General features: G+C 40.7%; 1 protein-coding gene across 2 annotated transcripts in view; it reads right to left on the bottom strand.

Annotated features, from left to right (window-relative positions):
• Positions 1–10,254, bottom strand: part of Adgrg2 (adhesion G protein-coupled receptor G2) — a 107,562-nt gene extending 97,308 nt beyond the window's left edge. For both annotated transcript variants that reach the window (XM_021153148.1, XM_021153150.1), the window contains exon 1: positions 10,201–10,254. The gene's annotated coding sequence lies outside the window, so the exon portion shown is untranslated. The remainder of the gene's footprint in view (positions 1–10,200) is intronic.
• Positions 10,255–14,776: the final 4,522 nt, after the last annotated feature.

Below are 14,776 nucleotides of genomic sequence, written 5' to 3'. Positions count from 1 at the left end.
TCACTCTGTAGACCAGGCTGGCCTCGAACTCAGAAATCCGCCTGCCTCTGCCTCCCAAGTGCTGGGATTAAAGGCGTGCGCCACCACTGCCCAGCCTAGCTGAGTATTTTTATGGGAGTGTGTGGAACAGGTAGGTCTCTGATATTTGTATCTGCTCTTGGGTCTCTTCTCCTTCAATTGGGTTGACATGTTTAAATTTGATATGAAATTTTTTGCTTCATCTTATTATATTTGATTTTGTTTGGTTGTTTTCTCTTATAAGAAGCTTGTTCTTTTGTAATCAGAGACAGAAAGGGAGAGGAGGGAAGGTGAGAAGGAACTGGGAGGAGCAGAGGGAGGGAAAAATATAATCAGGATATTTGTATGACAAAAGAATTTATTTTCAATTAAAAAGCGAAAAAATTGCTTTTCAAAGTCTAGCTTGGTAAGTTGGGGAGGTGATGTCTATATTTGACAACATATACTTCATCAGGAACTGAGGACAACCTCATAATCCCAACTGGATCCGATGATGGGAAAATGCAGAACAGTTTGGTGTAAGCATCCTTGGAAGATTTCCTCTGAGAATGACCAGATGGAGAGGAAATATGGAACTATGGGAGAGAGTAGATATTAGAATGTAAGAATAAGCTTATAGGAATGGTTCAGGGAATGGTTTCATTCAAGGAAGAATCAAAGAGAACAAAGAACTAAGCCTAAGGGCTGGGGATATAGCTCAGTAGTAGAACATTTGCCTAACATACATAAAAAGCACTACGTTCATGCTCCAGTCCAAGAAAGAAGAGTCCATCACAATTGGGCAAACTAAGTATGTATGTTAATAAATTATAAAGCATTAAAAACATAGGAATTCATGAGTTTCTATCAATAATAGATAAATGAATATATAAATAAATAAATAGGGGAGACAGCATGGCTCTTGCCTAGACTAGCTAGAGTTAGAAAAATCATTATTTTCAACCATCACATTAAAGATTGATCAGGCAAAAATCATCACTAAAGCTAGAGGGAAGTATTAATGATGAGCAGAATATCTGTGTCTTCCCAACGCTTTCTGATTTTTAAAGGAGAAGGCAATAGCTGCGGCTATCCAGTGAGGAAACTGTACAACACCTTCATCAGGTGGTCAGAGTTATCATCAGAAACAAGCAGGAACTGGACATCAAGAGTCTCCAAGATGCCATGCTCTGAGAAAGACACATCTGTGCAATATTCTCACTCCAAATGTATAACATAAGCTGATCACAAGAAACACGAGACAAGCACAAATGAGGGGTATTTTAACCCTTAAAAGATAGAGCTGGGGAGATAGCTCTGTCAATTAGAGAGTGCTTGCCTAGCATGCACAAATCTCTGGGTTCAATACCCAGTAGTACATAAACCAGATGTGTTGGTGATACACACTTGCAATCTCAACATCTAGGAAATGAAGGCAGAAAGATGAGAAGTTCAAGGTCTTCTTTAGCAACATCATGAGTTCTAGGGCAGTCACATATACATGTGACCCATAAACAAGCAAATAAATAATATGAGAGAGTGGTCTCTGTATTCATCATAAGCATCAATGTCCTTTACAGGATATAAAAAGGTTGATTGTGATGGCACATACCTTTAACTATAACACTTCGGAGGCAGATCTCTCTGAGTTCCAGGTCGTCCAAGTCTACCCTGTCTTTAGAAAATAAGGCAGGGTAGAAAGGGTAAGAAAGTTTGAGAGGGAGAGAGAGAAAGAGGGAGGGGGTGAGAGGTAAGAAAAGAAAGACTTCAAAAATAATCCAGACTAGAATGGACTATGAGACAGGACAAGTAAATGCAATTGCAGTCCTAAAGCAGATGCTGCACTAGAAGACAGAGGTGCTGCAGAGGGCCTTATCAATGGAATAGAAATAGTAGATTAGATAACAGTATCTTATCAGTGTTAAATTTACTGAATTGATAACAGGACTGTAGTAATGTAAGTGAATATTTGCATTGTTAGGAAATTCACACTTATGGGGAGTAAAAGGTCACAACATCTGTAACTTATTTTCTAGTGGTTCAGAAATAAAAGTGTGTACAGGGCTAAGAATGCAAAAGATAAGGGAAATGGGGTGAAATGTTAGCTTTTTAAAAATTCAGACAAAGGGTATATTGACATCCTTTTTCCTGTCTTCGTGTTTTACAATTTGCTTGTAAAGTTATTTATAAGTAAGAAATTGGGGGGTGGGGGAATGCATTCTTGGGAAGAAAGAGAGAACCAGAGGTCCTGAGCCCAGAAAAGACATTGCTGTGACACAACAGGGGCATCTCCTCCACAGTTTCACGGTAATGGTGAGGAATGTTGTATTTCTACAAATATGAGTGTGTCAGAAGTTTGAGATGGTGCCAATATGAAAAGATTCCTGTCTAATGAGCTCAAGTCAAGCACAAAGGAAATGAAAGAACGTGTAAAAGAGTTCTTTTGGAGCACTAGGAGGCAAAACCAGTGCATAGCAGGATTACCAGTCAATTGGGGACTCACTGAAGATTGCTAAGATCAAAACTGGCCCTAGACATTGGTGTTTAGTTTTTAAATTCCTCACATGATTCTAACAAACAGCTTTCCGAAGCTCTGTGCTAAGGCAGTTTCTCTACTGCTAACATATTGGCAGGGAACATTTTTTATGGGGGAGGGGTACCCTGTACATCATAGCATGTTCTGTAGCATCTATAGTTTTACCCACTAGATGTCAGTTAGGATAACAAAAATGTCTCCAAACATTGGCAGAAATAATTGAGAATCCCTACATTATGAGAGCAAAGAGCCATGGCTATAAATAAATAAAGGGCAAGGATTGTTCTCTCTTTCCACCATGGGTTCCAGGGACTGAACTCAGGTCACCAGGTTTGCCCACCAAGCTCCTTTCCTTGCTGAGAACTGTGGCTTCTGCTATGAGCATTTGAAAGTACAGAAGCTTAGGAGTCAAAGCTCAGCTCTCCTACTTGTCTTCTGTATGACCATAGGCAAGGTACCAAACTCCTCTGGGCCTTAGTTTCCTCTTCTGAAAAATAATAAGATTCTTGCCTCTGGTGGTTGGGAAGATTAAATGAGCTCACACAAATGAAGCAGAAAGAGTGTACCCACTGGGCAAATAGCAGCTATCAGCTATCATTGTTACTATCACAGCCAGAAATGCAGTGGCTATCAGAGGGTGTCTGCTAATTAATGAACTACTTCTCCCAGAGCAGTGCTTCTCACCCTTGCTAATGTTGCAACCCTTTAGCACAGTTTCTCATGTGATGGTGACCCCTGACCCTAAAAGTATTTTCATTGCTACTTCATAACTAATTTTGCTACTGATATGAATTATAATGTAAATATCTGATATGCAAGATATCTGATATGTGACCCTAGTGGGAGTTTTGACCCTCAAACTGAGAACCAATGCTCTAGAGTATATTCAATACCAAAAAAAAAAAAAAAAGCCCACCTTAACATTGCTCAGAAAGGTATAGCATATTGAGTTTCTCTTACAATTTTTATCTGCTTTCTTACAGATCCTAGGCATAATTCTGAAGCCTGTGCAGCCATTCAACATTCAACACCTATTTTAGGAGTACCTCCTATGGCTCACTAATATTCTAGATCTTGACAAAATCTTGANACATTGAGAAAAATATACAAACTTTCTGTCCTTTTGGTATTTATTGTCTATCAAGGGAGAAAGAGTGAGAAATCAGTAGACAAACTGATGTATAATAGAGTTACAGGTAATAAATAATACTATCACTAAAACCCAACGTGGGATAAGAACAAGGAATTCTACAGTGTTAGGCGAGACTAATGCTTAGAAGGAAGGATTTGGAGGACACTAGTGAAACCAGGAAACAAGGTAGGATGGTATGTAATCAAATGGTGTTCCAGGAAGGAAGCACAGCCTATTCATAGGCAGGCAGGCAGGCAGGCAAATGTGTGGTTTAGATGAGAAACTGTGAAGGCTGGTGTGCTTATAGAAGTGTGAGAAGAAAATAGATAAAGGAGGCTGCAGTGGGCATCTAGAGATCAATTCTAACTGTGTAGGAGGTCATGAGAAAGTTTTGTGCTATGGGATTATAAGACTGCCTTTACTGGCTAGTCTGTGGGGTCAAGAATGCTTTAGCAATTACATGACCATTAGAGAAAGGAAAATGAGTAGTTATCTCTGAATAGCTCACGTTGTATCACAGCATAATCTAATAGAAAAAGAAATGCGTTGTTGATACAAACCAGCAGAACCCAGAGAGTTATTAATTTTTTAAATCAAATTAAAATCCTCTATTATTATTTTGTGTGTTTCCCTCTAGGTGTGGTGGTTCTGATGAGAGAGACAAACAGTCAGCAATCAAGACTGAGAGGAAATCAGTGCATTCATGTGTGCCACATCACACGTGTAGCTGTGAGAGGGTAACTGCCTGAACTGGGTTCTCTCCATCCATCATGGGTTGCAGGAATCAAATTCAGGACATGGGGCTTGCATGGCAAATCACCTTTACTTGATGAGCAATCTTGTTGGCCCTGAACAGCTTTTTAAAGCAGCACTTTACAAACTGTGCCAGGAAATCGTATGAAAGCATGAGCGAACCAACTTAAAAGATCATCATCATGTTGAAATGAAAGAGGACAGATGAAAGAGTATGGAAAAACATCAGAATATAATACATATACATTGAGAGATTTTTGTTCCAATTATATACATATATGCTTAAACAGGACTGAAATATAAAATACATTTTCACTGAAAATGGCGGCCAAGAAAGTTTGAAAAATACTACAAAACTATTGTATTCATACATAAGTATGGTAAAAATTGCCCCTTTATTTTCTTCCTCCCATACTGTCCCTAGCATACATCCAGAAGAACATTATTAAAACTCTCCATAGATGGTTTCTTCATAACCTGTCTAAATAAAACTACTTGTGTTAACTCCACATGAACTTCTCCAAGAAAATCACTATTGAATCCTTAAAGCCAGAAAGCGAATAAAATAATTGCAAGCACAACAACAAAATATCAAATTAAACGTGAGACTTTTAACAAGCTAAAAATGTTAAGAAATGTTCTGAAGATATGAGCAGCCACCTGAACTTTACAACAAAGAGTACATTTAGAAGATTTCCCACTCAAGTCAGAAACAGCTACCCAACATTATCTTAGAAGGAAACCAGGCCACGAAGGCAGAATAAAGTGAGTAAGAACTTTAGCAGGAGATTCCTCTACTATGTCATTCAAAGACAATTTGATGGTGCACCTTGAAAAATCTAGGAAAAGCAACCGAAAAACTGCCAAATAAATGAATTAACAGCAAAATGGCCGGAATATAAGATAGATAAAAAATAAAAATAAATAGCCTTCCTATTCAACAGTATAGAAATTGGGGGCTGAAAAAGGGCTTTTTAGGAATTGTATAGCACAATTCCTAAAAGCAACAGGTACTACATCCCCCTAAACAATGTAGATATTAACCTAAAGAATGCACAATACAGTTGAGGCTACTGTTGAGTTAGTAGACTGTTTACATAGCATGTGAGAAGCTGTCCAATTGAGAAGCTTGGTTCTGTTCCCAGCACTACTAGAATCCCAGTGTAGTAATCTCAGCACTCGGGAGGTAGAGGCAGGAGGATGATCAAAAGTGCAAGATTATACATAGCTACATACTGAGTTCAAGTTTGAGGGCAACCTTGAATACATGAGACTCAATCTCAAAAGAAAAAAAAAAAGACCTTCAGTATAGTATTAGTACCAGAGTGTCACATCGATAAATGGGATACAATAGAGAAATCAAAATCAACCCACAAATGTCCGTTTGTAATAATGGAGTCAAGAGGATAGAATGGAGAGGAAGGAGAGCCTTTTTAACTAATGATGTTGGAATTGGATGTTTATATGTAAAAAGCAAACCTTAATTATGATTTCACATTATATACATACATACATGTGGGGGAGGGAGATCAAGCAATAATAAAATATGTAGAAAATACAGGAGAAAATCTAAGTAGTCTTAGGACAGACAAATATTATTAGGCTGGCTACTAAAATATTATCCAGAAAAAAACAGCTTGAGGAATTAGACTTTCTCAACATGAAAAAGTTCTGCTTTTCAAAGTAAAAATCATTAGGAAAATTAAAAGGTAGGCCACAGACTGAGTGAAGCTACTTGTCACACATATGTCTATTTTGTATCTTACTTTTATGCAGAACCCATGCTTCCAGAACCAAACACTCCGAGGGGATAAAAAGAGCAGACTTCACAGGCTATACACCTATGATCAAAGAATAAGGCAGAGCAAACTAAAGCCCCCAGGAGGTACTATTACAGACCCATGGAAAAGACTAAAAACAAAACTGAAAGCCATCAAGGATATATATGAAAGTCGCTTTGTAGTATATACAATGACACTGCTAGTAGGCTGTGATGTATATTCTCTCTCTCTCTCTCTCTCTCTCTCTCTCTCTCTCTCTCTCTCTCTCGTGTGTGTGTGTGTGTGTGTGTGTGTGTGTGTGTGTGTGTGTGTTTGGGTAATGACTAGGAAAGACACAGTGATTCACTCAAAACACTACATAAATTAAATAAGGTGGAACAACCCAGCTGTTTTCTCTGAAAGGCAAAACAAAACAAAACAAAACAAAACAACTGAAGCATTGACAAGCCTTTATCATTGAGAATGACTTGAGATAGTGGTGCTATCTATGGACAATTAAAAAGTGAACACCAACAAAAAAGTCGCAGGAAAGCCAAATTGGACAAGCAGGGCTGAGGCTGGGTGTGACAGGCAGAGCACTGACTTAACATGTGTGAGGCCCTGGGTCTAATCCCAAGTACCACAAAACACACCAACAAACTCACAAAATGATATAACCACTCTGGAAAAGTTAAGGTTTTTTTTGTTTGTTTGTTTTTTGTTTTTGTTTTTTGTTTTTTTAAAACTTAAGTTGCCACTCAAAACAGCATCCTTACTTTTAAATATTAAACCAAGGGAAAGGAAAATGTATGTTTGTGCAACATGCTATCTGTGGATAATTATATTGGTTTACTCATAACCACCAAGAGCTGATGAGTGGATAATATGGAATACCACTCAGAAATAAAAAGAATAATGGGAATATTAACCAACAGAGATAAGATCTCAGAGGTATTATCTTAGGTAGTAGAAACTAGACCAAGAAGGCTATCTAGCACATGATTTCATTCATGGGTCAGACTGGAAAACACAAAATTATAGAGCCTGAGAGTGGAGGGAGAGGTTGAATACACAGAATCAATAGAGACGTTTTAGAGGTGTGAAGTTCTATATTTTGATATGGTGGTAGTTACATGACTACATGTGTTTTTAGAATATTACATTAGGGGCTGGAGAGATGGCTCAGCCGGTAAGAGCGCTGACTGCTCTTCCGAAGGTTCTGAGTTCAAATCCCAGCAACCACATGGTGGCTCACAACAACCCTTAATGAGATCTGATGTTCTCTTCTGGTCCATCTGAAGTCAGCTACAGTGTACTTATGTATAATAAGAAAATAAATCTTTTTAAAAAAACAATATCACATTTTAAAAGGGTGGTTTTGTAAATAAATTATACTTCAATTAAAAAAACACAAAATAGACTCAAGAATGAAATGGATTTATAAAATAGAAGTGCTCACCAGAATATTTTAGAGGCTTTATTTTCTGATTATTTTCCCCAAATGTTTCACCTCCACCACCTCCGCAAAATAAGTTCCGCAAAGATAAAACATCTATGTAGTTTTGAAACCATAAACATTTTAAAAGAACACTTGCTCTTGATATAGGCCCCTTTCCCAGGCTTTTACATGTCGTGACATCCCTCATCCCTTGGACTCCCTAGAATGACTGCCTCAGCCACGGAAAATCAACTTCTTTTGCTGGCTTTCCATAACACCTGAGCAAACTTACTTTGCCATTTCTGGAAACTGCCTCATGGTACCAAAAACAGTGGATTTCCTGGCCAAACCCACCAATGAAATGTCATTTCTCAGTCTTTTTCTCTCTTTGCTGAGCAGACCTGTATCCATGATTAGAGTGGCATTTTTCCCCTTTGCTGTATTTCTGACATTTTTTTTCTGTAGAAAAATACACACACCTGTAATCTGCAAAGGTGATTCCCACACACAACACTGATGCTGACCCTGCATTTCGTCAATGCCTTACAGTAGCTAGACATGCTTTATCTCCCATTTAATGAAAGTCACCTTGCAGGGATGTAGGAATCTGATCAGGGCTGGCATGGTGCTGAGGCATGGAAAACAATATCCCTGAATAGCTACAAAATTTGGCTGCTTTTTATCCTTCAGCTTTGCATTTGACCCATACGAGCAGCCAAAGAGAGAAAAGTCCAGGTCATTCTAGATCTCACCTAAGCAAAATCTTATAAGCCACTAAAGACCCCGCAAGTAATTTGGAAATAGTACACACCTTTTCAGTTGGCTTACAGATTCTTTTGACACCAAACTTAAATGTATCATGTATTAACAAACTCTTTAAAAATGTTTTTTGTTGTTGTTATTGTCGTTTTTGAGACAGGGTCTCATGTAACCAAAGCTGGCCTTACATACACTACATAGCCAAAGATGACCTTAAAATCCTGATTCTCTGGCCTCAACTTTCCCAGAGCTGGGGTAATAGATGGGCACCACCATGCTCAGTCATAATTAAGTTTCTTTTAAAATAATGATGCTCAAGAACTTCAAGTCCCTGAAGAAGATCTCAGAAGATGGAAAGATCTCCCATGCTCACGGATTGGCAGGGTTAATATAGTCAAAATGGCCATCTTGCCGAAAGCAAGAATAACGATGCTCTTAATGCAGCATTAATCATTAATATTAATAGCAAAAGCAACAAATTCTGCCATACCATGCATGGCTACGGTTCCATAAGCTTAAGATAGCCAAGAACTTCAGAACTATGAGAAAAACTGCAGAAGCTATTCTAATAATCCTTTCTCTGCCATCCTCACTAAGCCGAAGCCTAAGCAGGTCAGACACAGTTCTGATACAAGACAGGATCGACTAGATAATTTGTGGAGCCCAGAACAAAACCAAACCAGATCCTTTTCTTTAAAAAAAAAAATAGGAAGAGTTATGACAGCCATTACACCAAGTGCAGGTAGCAAGCCGGTGAAGGCAGCTGGTTTTGTTACCAGAGCCTTTTGTGTTTGGAAAGTTGGTAAGAAAAGCAAAACTATTTCACTATTAAACAAGTAGCAAGTGATTAATGTGTTTCAGCGTGAGTGGTGTGTGTCTGGCTTAGAGATGAGGTTGGGAGGTCTTCAGAGTTTCGTCTTGTCTCCTGACCTTCCATTTTTCTTAAGTTTTTCAGCCTGTTGGACAAAAAGCAGTTCTGTAGAGCCGAGCACAGTGTGGTCCATGAGGCAGCAGTACCATCTGAAAGCTTGGACAGAAATGCAGACTCTTGGGTCCCACCCCAGACCTACTGAATCAGAGCCTCATTTTAACAAACTCCCCAAGGGATTCATACATCTGTGCCAGGCCAGACTAGAAGTGTTCTTGTAGAAGCAACCATGGGAGACTTCAGTGTCATGCTTCCTGTGTCTCATAGGAGGCGAGTCAGCTCTCTTTCTTCCCGTCACTTTATACAGGGCTCCGGAATTTTGAAACCCAAGCTCAGGTGGAGACGGTACATCTCAAGACTGCTAGCCCCTTTCAGAGGATTATCATTCCTTGGTTCTGGGATGTCAGTCTGGGATGCCTCCTTGCGCTGGAGGCCACCTGTTCTGGGCCCTGCATGTGGGTGCTGCTTGACCCATGTGGGTCAAAGGCACATCAACACCTTTCAATTTTACTGGCCACAGGAGGTAAACCGAGTCCTAGGGAGTTGTGCATTAGCAGACCACCCTCCAGAGTAAAGCTCTTGGTTCCTTTGCCCAGAACGGTGAGGAGGGTCTGAGATCATTTAGAACTTTGCCATTTGCAGGTTGCCTTTCTCGGATAACTTGGTTACTTTCCCACCGCACGCACTTTCCCACTACGGAGCCAGGGATCCGCCGGGCTCTAAGCTTTGCCTCTGTCTTTCCAGACGGCCCAAGAGCTCCCGCTCAGAACCGCCAACTCAGGGAGCCACACCAGTCACCCTCCCAGCCATCGAGCCCGCCGGGCCCGTCGCCTGTCGTTGGCTCAGCGGCTTAGGACCCCTAGGATTTCAGATACCCTTTCTAGGCGCCACACTCACCTGCGGGTCCCGGTGACCGGTTGGCTGCTGGCGCCCTCGGGCCCTCCTTTTCCCCTTTCTGTCGGGCCGCGTCCCTCCTCCTCCCTCCCGCGGTCTGGGCGCCGCCCCCGCCGCTCCCGGACCACTTGCCCGCCTGCTTTGCAGCTGCCCGGCCCGGCGTGGCGGGGCGAGCGCTCAGTGTGGCGGGGTTGGGCGTGGAGGTAGGGAGCGGGCGGGGCGCTGACACCGGGAAGCAGCCCCGCGGAGAGCTTCAGCCTAGACAGTGGGGAACCCCTAGGATGCTGGGCGGCTAGCAGGGCGCGATTCCCCACCCAGCCTCCACCCAGTGGCTCACCTTTAGGGGTCGCCTTGATCCCCCAAAGGCCTGGCTCAGGCTACTTTGAGTATCGCACGCTCCTGATAGGTGGGAACCCTCGCCCTTTGCCAGACTATTTCTGAATGCAGAAACCAGACCTCCCCCAGAGGAGCAGAGTAAAAGACCTGGTAAAGAACCGTGCTGAGTGGTTTCTGAAAGAAACTATATAATTCACTAAGTAGGAAAAAACTAGGGGTCCTCATCGTTCCTCTGCCTGCTTGGGGGGGGGTGCACTGGGGCGGTGTGGCACTATAGGACCTTGCTTTGGCTTCCTAAAGTGGTCAGCATCTCCACTTTCATAGAATAAAAGCTAGGTCTGTAAAACTCAGATCACTTAAACAACTTATCAAAGGATCCCCATTTAACAGACAGAATTCTGGAATAAGGTTTCCACAGTATTGAATCTCAGGTAGAGACAGGAGAAAATATAAGCTGTCCGAATTCCCTTCCTGGGTCTTTCCAGTCAAGAAATGCCTATAGTTGCAAAGTGCTTTACAATATGAAAGCACAATTCTGATTTCTTAAAACTTGCAGGGAAATAGAGCATTTTTTCTTTATGACCAAAATTGGATTTTGATTTGTATTCACAATCCTGGGGATCTGCTATTTACAAAGGGCAAATCTGAAGAGTAGGGTGACTGAGTCTGCTACATTAGCCCCATTGAACAAAGCTCAGGGTATATATTCTGCCTGGCAGGATGGGTTGAATTTGTTTTACAAACACCAAGTTATTAACACTCACAACAGTCTAGCTGCAGAAATGAATGGGCAGTGTTTTCAGACAGACTTTTGCCTGGATGGATTAAGGGAGAGTTGATGGAGAAGAGGAAGCACATCCATGTTACATAACAAGCCAGAAGTTGTGGCTGGAAGTGGGGAGTATATTTAATAAACAGACTGCATGTCATTCCAAAGGGTTAAAATGGTTGTGTTTGTCTTATTATAAAACAGACTTCATAGTGTATAGAGCCACAAGAATTCTTATACAAAGCTAGGATGTAAATTGCTTTTAGCTCTTTAGAGCTCTGGCAGGATGTACTAAAGTGAGTACCACTATTGTATGACAAGCAATTCCCCCTTAGATTCAGCCTCAACAGAAATGAGTTTTATGTTTACCAAGAGAGATGAGTTAGGATACCACACCACAGTATTTGTGTTAATTAGAAAATGCCCAAATGTCCATTGGCCATAGAACAAACTGAGGGTCAGCCTGGTAGTATAACCCCAGCTATCCTGGAAACTAGGGCAGGGGGATAGTGAATTCAAGGCAAGGCCAGTATGGGCTACATAGTGAGAGCCCCCTCCAAAGAAAAAGTAAAAAGAGGTCTGAAGATGAAGAGGTGGTATTAGCACTTGCATAGTATGTGTAAGGGCCTAGATTTGATCCCTACCACTGAAAATTCAATGAAATGTGGTGCTGGTGCTGGTGGTGCTGGTGGTGGTATCAGGCTGCCAGGATACCAGGCTGCCAATGAGAATGTATGCACCACTGCTGTGCAAGGCATGGGTGGAACTCATAAAGAATGGAAGTGAAGGAAGTCAAACAGCCATATATGTTGGTTCTGCTCACCACTGATATGTGCTGTCAGGAGCTAGTGGTCACTAGTGAGCTAGAGGGGAGTTTCCAGCAGACAAGAAAAAGAATTGGCTGTCTACAGGTATTTATTGATCTTGACCTGGGAACTGTTCACACGGATTTGCTTGTTCCATTTATGAAACTCATTGAACTGCTCACCTATGATATGAACACTTTAGATACAGGTTACACTTCCGGTTTTTTTAAAGATAAAATATGGGTTTTTATATTAAAAATTACTTACATTGTTAAAAGAAAGATACCAGAATAAGCATGCTTTCCCTTTAAACAACTAGCTATAACACACACACACACACACACACACACACACACACACACTTACTTTAAGGAAATATGCCTCAAAAACAAACATGACTCAGTACTTACCCTAAAATTAAAAATTCATATTTTGATCCACTTCCAGCCTCTTGCATTCTCTTCTTGACTCATAGAGCAACATAACTATGACAACACCTAAGGAAAAGGAAAGTGGCTAGGGCCTGACCCCTCCAGCCAGAGGCAAAGAGCTATGCCCTTCTCAGGAAGCAGTTCTGACTACCTGCCTCCTACCCAGGGACTCTCTGATGGTATAAAGGAAAATTGTAGGTGGTCAAAATTCATGCTTAAGTATTTATCCAAAGTAACCAGAGAGTGGGTAACGTTGGCCTTTACCCAACAGATTCTTTGAGCTGATGGCAGAGTTTGATCACCAGGCACAGGACAGTTAACAAACGTGGCAGAGAGTGAGGAAAGAGGGTAGGTACCCTTTTATTCTCTCACTGGAGGACCCTGTGATTTGGGTCAAGAGAAGAGGCATAAGAGGGCAGCATTACAGTACTCCTTAGAACTCGAGATGTAATTGACCTGTGGCCAAATAGTGCACAGACAAGGCATATGATGTTCTAAAACATATTCATTATTCTCCCAAAGCAGAAGAGTGCCACAGGAACACGAGGGTCAGGCACAAGTGAAGCGAGTGGCCTAGCAATATAGAATATGAACAGTCAAAATGAGCAACTAAAATTTTTAGATTTTTCACATACTTTAATATTCACTACATCTGCAGGGTAACTCATGGTGAGATGTGGAGGTGAAAACCAACATCCTTGACTAGTCCATGATGGAGCTCAGACTGCCATTAGTAGAGCATGACTCCTGGACTCCTGTGTGATTAACATCTGCAGAGGAAAGAGAACAATATCATGCAAAACTACCTGATACAGGATCAGGAAATTGGTGGTGGTCTACCAGTTTGGCCATTAAGTAATTGATATTTCCACTTAAATTATCTGTGCCTTAGTTCCCCATTTATAAAATGTAAAAGAAGTAGTGAAGGCAATTGGAACTACAGTGGTAGTACCAAGGGTTGGTTGGTTTGGGTGATTTAGGCATTCCTTTTGTCTCTACCAATACCTTCAGATCACAAGTAAAAGGCATCAAAACAAAACAAACACAAACAAATAAAAAATGGGGTACTTGTACAAATAAGACAAGAAAACACCCCTAGCCAAGATGGCTCTAAATTGGCATGTACACACAGTCAGATGAACACATCTTCAGATCTTCCTTATAGATATCTTATTACAAAACCCTACTCAGAAGTCTCTTCTGATTTCATCCATCCATTCATTTTATCATTTATTTTATCTGAGTATAGCAGTGTACACCCGCAGTTCTGTCTGCTGTTTGGGTGGTTAAAGAAGAAAGATTGTGAGCTGTGAGTTCCAGTTCAACCTGGTTTACATAGTGGGGGGGGTGTGCACACACGCACACTCACACATATAATTTCAGAACCTGGGAGGTGAGGCAAAAAAATCATGAGTTCAAGATCCTCATTGTCTACATAGCCACTAGGAGGCCAGTTTTGGCTATATAGTACCATGTCTCAAAAAATAACCAACCAAATGGACATGAGACTTCAACCTTATAGACAGCTGAGAAAAGCTAGGAGTGGGAGAGGTGGCCTTCCCCAGGGATCAGAACACAGGACACCAATTAGTTGCCCAATGCCAAACAATCACCCCTGAATACAAACATGCCAGTAACATTATACAGATTTACAAGTTATATTTAGGAATATATATATATATATATATATATACACACACACACACACACACACATTTTTCTCTAGAACATTGTGTTAGCTGTAATGGTGGTGAGCTGATTGCACAATGAAGGAGATAAATAAATCATGCATCCTCCTGAGAGGCAAGAAGGCCTTCTTTTGTTAAAAAAAAAAAATCACTGAATGAAGGCAGTTGGGCATGCTGTCATTCTGTTCAATGAAAGTTAGAAAGGCAGTTTAATGAGAAATGAAATACACACACACACACACACACACACACACATATATATATATATACATAATACAAATACATAGATACACACAATAACAATTAGTGAAAAAAAGAGAGACCAAATTTGAAGGGGAGTAGGGAAGGGTATATGAGAGGAAGAAGAGGGACAAAAGAAAAGGAAGAAATATTATAATTAAGTTACAATCTCATTTTTTAAAAAAGATGTCACAATATTAAGAAAAACAAAACAGACAAAAGCACCCTACAAATATTATTTTACACATATAGTGAGGAAAGCCTGGGTTATGCTCAAGTAACCAACAGCACTGAGAATAGCACTGGTTA

The sequence above is a fragment of the Mus caroli genome, chromosome X (assembly GCF_900094665.2).
Source record: "Mus caroli chromosome X, CAROLI_EIJ_v1.1, whole genome shotgun sequence".
Classification (NCBI taxonomy): domain Eukaryota; kingdom Metazoa; phylum Chordata; class Mammalia; order Rodentia; family Muridae; genus Mus; species Mus caroli.
Note: the sequence above shows the minus strand (reverse complement) of the source record. Positions and strands in the feature narration are given on the sequence as shown.